This window comes from Opisthocomus hoazin, chromosome 3 (assembly GCF_030867145.1).
Source record: "Opisthocomus hoazin isolate bOpiHoa1 chromosome 3, bOpiHoa1.hap1, whole genome shotgun sequence".
NCBI classification, from domain to species: domain Eukaryota; kingdom Metazoa; phylum Chordata; class Aves; order Opisthocomiformes; family Opisthocomidae; genus Opisthocomus; species Opisthocomus hoazin.
The window spans coordinates 70,938,289-70,950,482 of record NC_134416.1 but is presented as its reverse complement, the minus strand read 5'-3'; the positions used below and the strand labels follow the sequence as shown (position 1 = coordinate 70,950,482).

At 49.3% G+C, this 12,194-nt stretch overlaps 1 protein-coding gene across 1 annotated transcript in view; it reads right to left on the bottom strand.

The window, feature by feature from the left end:
* AHRR (aryl hydrocarbon receptor repressor) overlaps window positions 1-7,585 on the bottom strand; it is an 86,453-nt gene extending 78,868 nt beyond the window's left edge. The window contains exon 1 of the mRNA XM_075415289.1: window positions 7,555-7,585. The gene's annotated coding sequence lies outside the window, so the exon portion shown is untranslated. The remainder of the gene's footprint in view (window positions 1-7,554) is intronic.
* Window positions 7,586-12,194: the final 4,609 nt, after the last annotated feature.

Here is a 12,194-nt window from a genome sequence, read left to right as displayed (position 1 = left end):
CGAAAAAGTCTGCCATACACCATAACTGTACTCCCATTACCCCGACTCGCCTCTTCTTTTCCACAAAAGGCTTCTTAAAAGGTTTTAGTTGCACTTCAGTGCAAAACAGGAGTAAAAATATGTGACAGCTCATATATTTTGTATATCTATTTTTTCATGTATGTATTTTATATATATCTCATATATTTGTGTATTTCTGTATCACCAGAGACAGTGTGGAAAGAGAAAGAAGTGGCTGTCTCTGGCTCAGAGGCACAGCCTGTCCTCAGAGGAGCCTCTGTGACACCAGGAGAACACAGCACAGCATTTTCCCCAAGAAAAGAAGCAAAAGAGGGCTAAATCTAAGGCCAACAAAATGGGGACTGACATCTTTGTTATTATAAAAGTTATTATGAAATGTGTGCGTGTAAGAGTAGGAGAGCAGGGAGAAAAACGATTTATAAACCTAGATGTAACATCAGCTTGTTGGGAAGATGCAATCCTATTCTCCTGGCTTTGCTCTTCTGTGTTCCTCCTCCTCAGTCACTCACTGGAAGAAAGCGAGAAGCAGAGGATGAAGTGCCAAGAGCCCCGTAACGGAGGTTCAGCAGAGCTTAGATCTCTGAAGATCCACAGAAAAAAAACTCCAAAAACTTTCAGAGTGAAAGGAAGGTGTTTTTCTCAAAGCTTGAGATGGAAAATGGGAATGCAGGGAAAAATTGTAATGAAACATGAAATATCTTCTCCTAGAACCGAGCAAGTTCTGCTAGCTTGGCACTTAAATTGACATTGTTATTATTGTTATCACTGCAATTCAGTCTTTTAAAATGTTTTTGCTCCCAGAGTAAGAAATGCTGCAGCATTTGAAAGAAGCAGGTTTAGAAACGCACACCGAGAGCCAGGCTGGCGTGCCAGTTGTCAAGGTTTTGCTCAGTTCTTGCAAGTCCTCAGTTTAATGAAGTACATGACAACCAGACTGAAAACTCAAAAGTCCCTGTTCTTTCAGAGACAGGATCTGAAGACGAAAGTAAAAATAAAACCTGATGGTGCTACTATTTTTGAGATTATAAAAGTAGCTAAACAAGTTATACTGGTTGAAAGGCTGGCTAGTTTTGTCTGCTACGCTGACAAGGCACTACTCCAGCACCCTGGTTCGGATACGTACTCAAATTTACTGCAGGTCCTTAACTACGGATACGTAAGTATACGATTTCCTCTCCAGGAACGTGAATTTCTCCTTTGTGAGCACTGCAACATACATATTCCCACTCTGTTTCTGAAGTCTATAGACGTATCTTACCTTTTTTTGTTCCTTATTTGATAATTTTGGCCTCTTTCTATTGCAAATATTTTTACTGTTTTAGAGACACGTCTCCAGAGGGAAAAATATGTCTAAATACATTTGCAAGTTGCCTGCAGTACAACTATGTCTTCTAATACTATTTATATCTATTACTACCCAAAAGTCTTCAACATATACAAATTCATTCTCATTAATAACCCCAGCAGTAGTATTTTCTGTGTGCTCATTACATTTTTCATCACGTATTTGTAGGTTTTTTTAAAAAGAATTAAATGTAACTTTCATAAACAAGTAATGATGCAAGTATTTCACTTCATACAATTAGGGCAAGAGGTGGGAGAAAATTTGACCTCTTGCCTTCAAAACACCCAGAATTTTTTTGCTCTGTAAGATAAAACAGCAAGTGTTTTATGGATACATCCTACCACAATATAATTTATCATAAAGCATTTGCTACCATCCAAAACCACCTGACACTAATAAAGCAGCCAGTTTAATGTTTACTGATTCTCATCCACTCCTGAAAAGCAATAAACAGGAATTTTTCATGGAGTGAAATTCTTAGGGAATCTCCCCAGTTGCAGGGTAGGGGAGAGCTCTTTTATCTGCCTTTATAGCATGCCTTCCCTCCCCAGTCCCAGAACACCCATCTATCCCAAGACAGAAAGATTTTGTCTATCGTTACATCTTTGCAGACGGGGCTGTAAGGACCCTCAAGTGATCACACAGAACATCCTTCCCTGCTTCATACAGAAGCAGCTGTACCAAAACCATTCAGAGGTTTCAGACTGGAGAGATGGCTTCTGAGCATGAAAGCCCTGTCTGTTTTTTCGAGCTAAACCAATTGATATAATAAAAAAGCGCCACATCTTTCTAGTCTTTTCCATTCTTACATGCTTAGGCCATCATAACTGTAACAACACAGCTGTTAAACCACTCCCAAAAGCTGCTTATTCTGAATATAGTTTTTGTGAGCACACCAGAGATTTTTATTCTAGCATTTAACTGTTACTAAAGTCACAAAATTTTTCTTAAGCATCTGAACCTATATTTTCCTTACTGCAATGTATGATGATAATTTCTTGCCCCAGCTGACATGAAATTAAACAGCAGTTTAAGTTCAAACTAACTTTCCAGCTAACCCTGTAGAATTTGAAAGATTTTTAACTTTTTTCCCTTTACTCATCTCTAAACCAAACAATTATTTTAATATTTTCTTGTATGTTTTTTACGTATCTGATCATTCCTGCGCTCTCCCCTGGACGCTTACTTCTGTCTGCATTTTTTCTCAAGTACCATGCTCCCAAACAAGCACAATATTCCAGCTAAGGACCCACCGGGGCTGAGTAGGACGAAAAGATTTTTCATGTATCTTAGAAAAAAAGCTCCTATTTTTACAGTCCCATTTTTACACACCATTTTCACAACAGTGCAGTGCTACTGACTCACGTTTAGTTTGTGATCCACCAGATTTCCATCTCCTTTTCTCCTCAGCTGGTGTTGCCTAGCCAGCCATTCCCCGTGCTGTATTTGAGTACGTGATTTATTCCTGACGGAAGAGAAACTTTTGCACAAAACATTACAGACCCACATCCTGCTCAGTTTTCTGGAGGTTGTAACCATCAAAAATCACTCTGAATTTGCCTCTCGTCTTCCAGGGTGCCTGACGCCCGTTTCAGCTTGGTGACATCTGCAGGCTGAATGCCCAAATGCTCGCACCCGTCCTTCGAGCCGCTCATGAAGCAGGGAACAGCTCTGACAGCCCGCTGCGGAGTCCCAGCCTGAATGACAGCCTTCTCAATAGATACCCCTCCGAAACCTCTAGCACCCGTATTCTTCGCCCACAGAACAACCCCAACAAATTCTGCTTCTCTAGAAATGGCCCGAAACAGGAAGAAAACGCAGTGTTTGTGGAAGGATTCCTCATCTGAGGACAAGGAGAGGAAGACTCCAGCTGACAAGTGCACTAGGAGTTCCCAGACATCAGAAAAACATATGTTGGAGAAGCAAATCCCTGTGAAAGACAACGAGGCCAAGAAGAGCCCGCTTTCCAAACAATGCTGCCGTGACTGCGAGGTGAGAGCATAATATTTGGAGTTTGAGCAAAGGAAAAAGTTTGAGCGGCTACTCAGCATCCTGACTCCCAGGGATCAGTGTACTACCAAATGCAGCAAACAGCTCCCGGGAAAGCGAGACGATGACCCCAAAACTGCCACGTATTCAACTTCACTCTGTCTCTGCTCCAGCGTTACAGAAGAGGAAGAAATCCACTAATGGTGGATTTTTACAGTCCTAACGAGTGACAAAATTCGATTTTACGTTAGCACATGTTTCCAGCAAGCTAAGCCTACTGAAATGACCGCCATTTAGCATCAATACAAACAAAATTTAAGAGTAAAGAATAAATGTTTAATATATTTAACGCACGCACGGATATTGCTGTTGAATCTAAAGCGATAGCTCTGGTGCACCGGGCACCACTGCAGTCACAGGGCAGGTCAAATACGCGATTGCAAGCAACACGCTTCGCAGTCCCGGCTTAACAGGCAGCATCAGGCAAAGTATTTATTCGTTGTCTGCAGATGCAGCCTTGATTCCAAATCGCAGGCAGTGAGGTCCAGCCCAAAGCGACCTCGTCATCCAGCAAGTACCCGGGTACAGACTAAGGGCTTTGCTCGCAGACGCTCATGTCAGAGGTGTTCCACCGACACAGGCTGCTGAGCACAACCACCTCGCACAATTTTACACCACCATCCTGCACTGGCCCTGCTGCTGCGTACCGGAGGGCACCTACCAGAGGGGAAGGGTAAGATCCAGAATAAGGTTTCAACAGCAAAGGTGAAAGAGATACACTGGGTTTCTTGCGATTGCAGCCTGCGCACCTGAGGATTGCACCCAAGTGAGCAGATCCTACCTTGTCCACACTGAAACGGTCGCATCACGCACAGGCATGAGGGACCTCAGGGGTTTGTAAGTATTTGGGGTGCATTTAGTTGGCATTGTGGTGGCAGCACCTATATTTTGTCCGTCCCACCTGTACAATCGTGTAAGTACACCCACTGAAGTTCTGCAGCTACCCATGTATTTTTTATCTTCACAACAGGACAACACAGCCTCAAATGCTATAGAAACCTCAAAGATCACTGCTCTGAAGGTAAGTGGAACTAAATCCAAAATGACCGCCAACAACCCTGTGGGAGCTCTGGACTGACAGAGACGTACTCCTAAAGCATTTCTGTCTCAGGACGTTCAGCTGGTCCCTAACTTAGTCACAATTTCTTGCACAGCACCCTGAAATTTTCAGTCTTCGTGCAGACCCAGGAGTCCGCATTAGGGTCATCTTCCTCCTAAAAAAAGCATCCGCTTGGTACGCTTAAGGCTGCATGTTTGCTCTTGTGTCCACCTTCTTTGCTTTGACCTCAAGATGTTTGTGGAAATCCTGGTCCGCTTTTCCCAGTAGTGATTTGCGTAGAGGGCCAACAACAGAACTGTTTCTCCCAAAGCAGCAGCTCTTGCTTCTGCTAGCAAAGTACAGCTGGATTAATTTTTATATATATTTTTATATATATTAGCATATATCTTTGACATATAACCGACCTTCTCGTACCAGCTGGTAGCTGACAGGAAACGAACTTCCGGGGCAAAGACAATTTTCTGCTTTTCACCTCTGATTGCAGCCGTGCCCCATTCGGAGCACAGGTGAGCGCTGCCAAGTCCTTCTGTCCTGCTCGCCACGGCCGCGTGGTGACCACCACCAGCGAGCCGTCACAAACTCAGCAAGTCAGGCAGCGCTCGCGTGGGAACATTCCCGTTGACAAACGTCCCGTTGCTTACCTCATGGCCCAACCGATGACACCGTCACGCTGCCTGTACCAGGGAAGCAGGCAGGCACTGCCAGCTGCCCAGGTAACCCCGTTCAAGCGGGAGCAGCCAGAGCTGAGGAAAATCGCACTTGTGCGGTTCGGGCAGATTGTGTTAGCAGTTGATGAATTGTGGTTATCATCTGAGCTATAGCTTATTCCTCATGGGTAAGCCAACTCAAATTGAAAACATCACCACTCTTCAGCGACGAGTTTGTGTGTGTGGACACGAGTCAAATTAGAAGCAACGTCTGAGTTAGGACTCCAGTTATTCCATAGTGAAGACAAGCCCACGTTCTCCAAACTCACCCCCTTCCCGGGACACAGCTTTATTGGTTATTCAAACATTTCTGTAAAAAAAACAGCCTGGCTGACACTTCCTACCCAAACTTGGCAAATCCTTAAATTTTCCTCCAAAATCTGCTTTGTCCTAGCTGTCTCTGGGCACAAAGAGACACTCCCACATCCTTTACATTCCAGTTGGGGCTAATTGAACTCACATGTCAGCATGAGTCAGCAGTAATTACCAGGAATATTAAGGAAAGATTTGGCACCGGACCTTGGTTATTCAACAGCAGAGCCCCCACGTTTCGTGGGGTCTTGGGTTGAACCGAATCCCTTAAAAACACCACAGCAAGAGCTGTACCAAGTCTTGGTCTAGTTCAGCTACGTACGGGTAGCTCCTGACACCAAAAGCGTCTTTACCATACTTTTAAGTATACCTGCAGAAAGGCAATATAATGGAAAAATAATTTCTGACTACTAAATCCTCCACAGTGGAGTTTAAACCCGTTTATACTCTGAAACCGATGCATCGCTATTAGGCCAGCTAGCTGGTTTTCATAAGCATCCGCGCTGCAAACAGGGCCTGGCACCGCGCTTCCTCCCGAGGAACCCCAGGCAGAGATCCGAATCGATGGGAAGTCGAGGTAATAACGTACCTCCCCCTCCCACAGCCCATGTGGAATAAAAATTCTTGAAACAACCCAGCTTTTCTGCATGCAAGTGTTCCGTTTCCCCGCCAAAACCGTCCCCCTCGGTACACCTTGACCCGACGGGCTGCGGAGCCGGGGGCTTGCAGAGGGGTTCACACACCAGCCCAACGCAGCCCCTGGAAACCCAGTCCTCTCCCTCCAGACCGGAGAACGCCCGAACACGCTTTTACAGCCAACCACCAGCAAAAAAAAAACAAAACAGGTTGTCGCAAACGTATGTACCGATGCAGAGACGCGGTGGACGCGGCGGTGAAAAGCGAGCGCTGTCTCAGCCCGTGCCCAGGCAGGGAGCGCTGGCAGCAGCCCCGGCGTCGAAGTTACTGCCCAGACCTTAGCCAGTAACTCCTTCTGGTTCGGAACATCGGCGGTGTTGGGTACTTTGTTTTTCACGGAAATAAATTCTTGCTCTCGGTTGTAAATTAACCGAGCGTTTTGCCAGTGAATTTGATCTCGTCAGTCGTTAAGTCTCTCGCTTAAATGCGACGATTTAGTCTTAGCCCTGGATAACAACACTCTCCACGGTTCATAAAGGAAAACTGTTTTATTTTATCTGCTCCAAACATATGTGCATCAACATTCTTCTCAACAGACTACTTCTGAGCCCAACCAGATCAGTCGGTTTTATTTAAATCCCGTCCCAGTCGTCTTTATGAAACCTCCAACTACCAAACAACATCAAGCATATTTCTTAGGTTTTTTTCTAGCGGGTTTTGTTTCTTTTTTTTGTTTGTTTGTGTTTTTTTTTTGGTCTTAATAGCCTATCTCCTAGAAACTCGCTAAATGACGCACAAATATTGCTTGTGCCCGTCTTCGGGGCATAAAAAAAGGGGTTTTTACGTGATATAACTTGGTTTTATGCTGTTTGTGATATTCTTTAATAAAGACACCAAACTACAGCTTCACCCGCAGACGCACCAAATCCCTGTTCGCCAAACAAAGTCGCGCAAAGTCAGAAAACCAGCCCGACCCCGGGCGCACGCTTCGCCCCCTCGCTCCGCTCCCTGCCCCCCGGCCCGTCGAACCGAGGGGCGCCCAGCGCTGCCGGCCCGGGGGCGCGCCCGGCCGCGGGAACGCGCGGGTTTCGGGGGGGAAGCACTGAGACCCCCGCGGCGCGCCCGCCCCGCTCCGTGCCCAGCCGCGGCACCAGGGGCTCCGAACTGGCGACGCCAAACTTTTATTCCTCTCGCCGTCCCCGTCCCCCCCGCCCCGGGGTGTCCCGCGGCATCAGCGGACGGGGGTGCGTGAGGGCAGATTTGGCCGAGGGGCCCCGGCAGAGCCCCCCCCCCCGCCCCGGTCTCCGCCGGCGGGGCAGCACCCCGGGCATCCCCCGCCCGGGGGCCGGCGGGGACGCGGTCCCCCCGCAAAGCCCGGGCCGAAGCCTCAACTGCCCGCTCCCGGGATGCGACGGCTCACTTACCCCACGGTCCCCGCCACGACCCCCGGGGGCGCAAAGTTTCTCCGGGCGAGGAGCAGCCCCCCTCCCCCGGCCGCGGGGCAGAGCGGGCGCGGCGGCGGCGGGGCGGAGGCGGCGGGAGCGGCGGCGGCGCTGGGAGCGGGACGGAGGGCGCCGGGGGCGGGGAGGATGCGCGGCTCGGCCGCCGCTTCCCTCGTGATTCAGGTGGCGGGCGGGCGGCCGAGCGACAGGGCGAGCCGCTCGCACGCGATCCCCGCACCGCCGCCGTCACCCCCCGCCGCCGGCAGAGGGCGCTGCGGCGGCGCCGGCACCGGCCGCGGAGTGGGGGGGGAGCCGAGCCGGGCACACCCCCCGGCCCCCCCCCTCCCCAACCCCCCGGTGGGGTGCACCTGCCCGCGCCCGGCCCGGCTCTCCCGAAGAGCTGAGAGGGACGGGGACGGGGTCCCTCCCCGCCCGCGGGATGCCCGGCGCGGCCCCAGCTCCCCTCACTGCCTCCGGACGAGGGCTTCCCGCTGCCCCCACCCTCCGCTCCCCTCTGCCCGGTGCGGGTCCCTCGTGTGGTGCAGCCGCACCTCCCTCCCCGCGCCGGAGCCTTCCGTGCGGGGCTTCACCGGGAGGCTGAGCGGCCGCTGGGATTCCTTCCTTAACTCCCAGTTCGGTGGGGTTTTGTTGTTGGGGTTTTTTTTCCCTCCGTTTTGCCGACGGATTTCTGGTCCGTGCCGGAGGCGGCCGGGGACCCCCGCCAAGCAGCAAGGCCTTCTGCTGGCGTTTGGTAAAGCCCCTGCAGCGGCTCCCGCGCGGGAGGGCTGGGGGGTCCGAGGTAACGCAGCGAGTAGCGATCCGCTGCCCGGTGGGACGCCGGCCCTCGGCGAGGGGGTCCCGAGCGCTGAACCCGCCGCGGAGCTGCGGGACTGGGTGCTGCGGGAAGGAGCTGCCCGCTGCTCCTCGGCCCCGCGCTGGCCGGGTGTCCCGTCGGGTATGGTCCTTCAGACGGCAGCACCCTGCTCCGCCTGCCCTCGCCCGGGCACGGCGTGGCCGCTTCGCAGGCCCCGGCTGGCTGAGCTCCGTGTCCACGGGGAAAGCCCGGTTACCAGCATAGCGTATGGGAAAGCAAAGAACTCCCCTTTGGCTAATCATAGAATCACAGAATGCTTTGGATCAGAAGGGACCTTTAGAGGTCACCTAGACCAACCCCCCTGCAGTAAGCAGGGGCATCTTCAGCTAGACCAGGTTGCTCAGAGCCCCGTCCAACCTGGCCTAGGATGTCTCCAGTGATGGGGCATCTGCCACCTCTCTGGGCAACCCGTTCCAGTGTTTCACCACCCTCATCGTAAAAAATTTCTTCCCTATATCCAGTCTGAATGATCTATCAGATGCTTCATCCATACGAACATTTACTCGCAGGTTGCTTGTGGTACAGATTGAATGAAAACGCAGCGCCTGGGTGTGAATTTACCGGGGAAGGAGTGGAGAGGAACAGGAGTGTTAGAGAGCACCTGAGCCTTCCCTTCTCCCCTCTTGTCCAGGACAGAAGCGAGGAGGGATGGCACCAGCTCCATGGCAGGTCTCCATGGTCACACTTGAGTGGCTTCCCAGCTCCCCCAGCAGCTCAGAGCTGTGTCTCTCTGCAGTGCCCCACCGCCTGACCTCACCATCGCTGTGAAGTCTTTGGCTTTACCGCTCTTGTCTTGCTTTTGGCGGGGAGACCTCACTTTGACAAATGCCCGCACATAATAGGCTTCCATCCCTCCTTTGCACGCGCGCTTCAAGAGGAGGGGAAGCCCAGACCCCAGCCCTCCTGTCCTGCATGTGAAGATTGAAGAGCCCGGCTCGCAGGAACTCTATTGTTCCAGCAAAATAGAGCCAGTCAGTGCTGTTGATTGCTCTGTTGCATCTTCCCAGACAGAGCCTTGGCTATAAAAATAGATGCAATAATCCACATGGACAGTTGCAATTGTAAACAACGCTCAAAAAGCAAAAACAGAATTCAGAGTTTGACACAGACGTATCCCCAATCCGTCAAGATGTGACACATTGGCAGCGTGTCTGTGCCAAACTATGAATGCCGTTATTTACTTTTCTTCTGAACTGTATTTATGATTGCAACCTTCACAGTAAATTAGTGTATCTATTTTATGTCGGACGTTTTCTGAGAGGCTTTGGTATTGTCTGCACTCATTATATTCACAGAATTGATGGAGGTTAGACCAATCTGGGCCACAATAAATCTTCGAGAACTACAGACTGTGCTTATGTTATGAGGATCTGCCAGCAGAACCCTACCAGCAAAATCCTATCTGGCAGAGCCCAGGCCTGTGTTTGGAAAGAGAAATCAAAGGCCATCAACACTGAATAGCTCTCCACTAGATGGAACAATGGTGCTTCTCCTGCCAGGCCATTGACAGGGAGTGATTTACCCAGAAGAGGATTGGGGAGGGGGAGGGTGGAGCCCAGAAAGTGCTGGATAATGGCGAGACAGTCATGGGACAACTATTGTTCATCACTTCTCCCGGTGAATGCAGTGCCACGAAGGAGAGCCAGGGAGATAGGAGGTGCCTTGGTGTGTGGAGACACATCTGAGCTCGCAGACCAGGCATGCACCAGCTCTGATTTAGAGGCGGTGTCACCACGTGGCGTTCAGGCCATCGCACCAAATCTCTGAGCGAGTTCGTTTGACTGGGAGCGGTGCCGAGCTAGCATATGTCCAGCTTGGTATTTGGTACCCTTTTGCACCTGTCGACGGTTCAGATGTTTTATGGGAGCTTATTCCATGTACAGATGAATGACCCAGCCTGCAGAGAGAATATTTGTGCTATGTTCACTTCACTCCCTGGTTTTTAAATTTTGTTAAGAGTAATTACATTTGCCAGGCTAGAATTGTTTTTCGTAATCTCATGCTGCTGACTGTTTATACTTGTACCAGCTATGTGCAGATCTTTTTTATACAAGTTAGGTTTACTGAACAACTGCCAGATAGTTCTGCTTTCCTTCTTGAATTTTAATTGCTTACTTGCCCAGCATCTATTTTTAAAATGGAACTGTAAGTGGAACAGTAAGTTCCATCACTCACCGGAGAGGCAGGGGGTCAGCGCCCTCCTTACTCCTCCTCCGCTCCCTCCTGCAGGGAATGTGTAGGAATCGGGACCTGAGCTGCCAAAGCATTTAACCACGGGCATGAGCATTTCAGTTCAGGCAAGACGTGCATCTAGGCACTTTGCAGGACTGGAAGTGGAGCTCAGTGTTTCATAGGGCTGAGACCGAGGTTATTGGGACATGCTGATTTTATGTTAGCAGGGTGGTCATCTATAGACTCACATGCACAAATGCACACGTATACGTAGAGATGCAGAAACAGCTGTAGTCGCAGCACGCAGAGAGGAGGAGGCTAGACACCTGTGCAGTCTCAGCTGTGTTGTGTGACCAGGAAAGCAGGTTCTGGGTAGTGCTACGATGTGGCTTGCAGACCCTTCATCCTCTTGATAAGGCTGTGCCTGCAAGGGGTTTCAAAGCGGAAACTGAAATGTCGGTCTGCTTTCTCCTCAGACTCCCTCTACTTGGTGGAAAATGTCTGTTCATTCAATGGGCTGGCTTGAATGCTGAACCTAGACTCTCATCCACAACTTTGTTTTCAAGACCACATGCTATCAAATTCTCCCATAACACCATTTTGCTTCTGAAAGATAGTTATAGACCTTAGTCTTCATCTGTCTGCTTATGGTCATCATTCCTTCCAGCCCCTACACACTCAGAGCACCCATTTGACCTCTAGCATTATTGCTTCTTGAATGTAACTGGCTTCTCAGCTGTATCGTTTTGCTCATCTTTTAATATTTCCCATTATTTTTAGACTACCAGGAAGGGAGGTGATCTTGTGCAGGAAACTAGCAGGGAGCTGGAAGACAGTATAATTTTCTTCTTCGTGCTTTAAATGACACACACTATTTGAAAAAAGAGACAGGCATTCTTAATATTCTCATAAACGCAAGCATTTCCTCATGAAGCAACACTGGTTGCTTCTTGTTCCTTCCATACTGCTTTCATAAACTTTTAAAGACCAAAGTGATTGAAATACACTAGGTCGCCAGATTGCCAGAGCTAGCAACTTCAAATTACCTTATTTTTTTTAATTAGGGTTTTTCAAAACTGTCATATCCTATTTAAGGGGAAAAAAATTTTTAAAAAGATGTTTCTAAGATGTTTGGGTAACATTCTTATTAAACTGCAAGCCATCCTCACTCCTTATTTAGTCCCTGATTCAATCAAATGCCCGTAATTAACGCAGAAGAATTCAAATCGCAGCTCAGAAGAGCATCATTATGACCAGTTGTTGAGGGTTTTTTTAATTTTTCAAGATGTGTTTAACTGATATTGGATAGCTCTCTACACTTGCATACTACTTCTAAGAGTTGTCTCTATTAACCTTGTCTGACTGTGTTATACAACAAAAATGTCATTGTCTGAGCTACTTTTGCTCCCATTTTCCTCTTCCTGCTCCTCGGAGGGCTGTAGGTTGGTAAGGCTGTGGTGCTGATGTCTTCTTATCGGAGGCTTCTGGATGCTGCAGAAAGGGAAAGAGGAACCTGGGCTGCTGCGCAGCTGCTGCCGGCACGCAGGGGCTGCCGCTTGCTGCTTGCTCGGTGAGA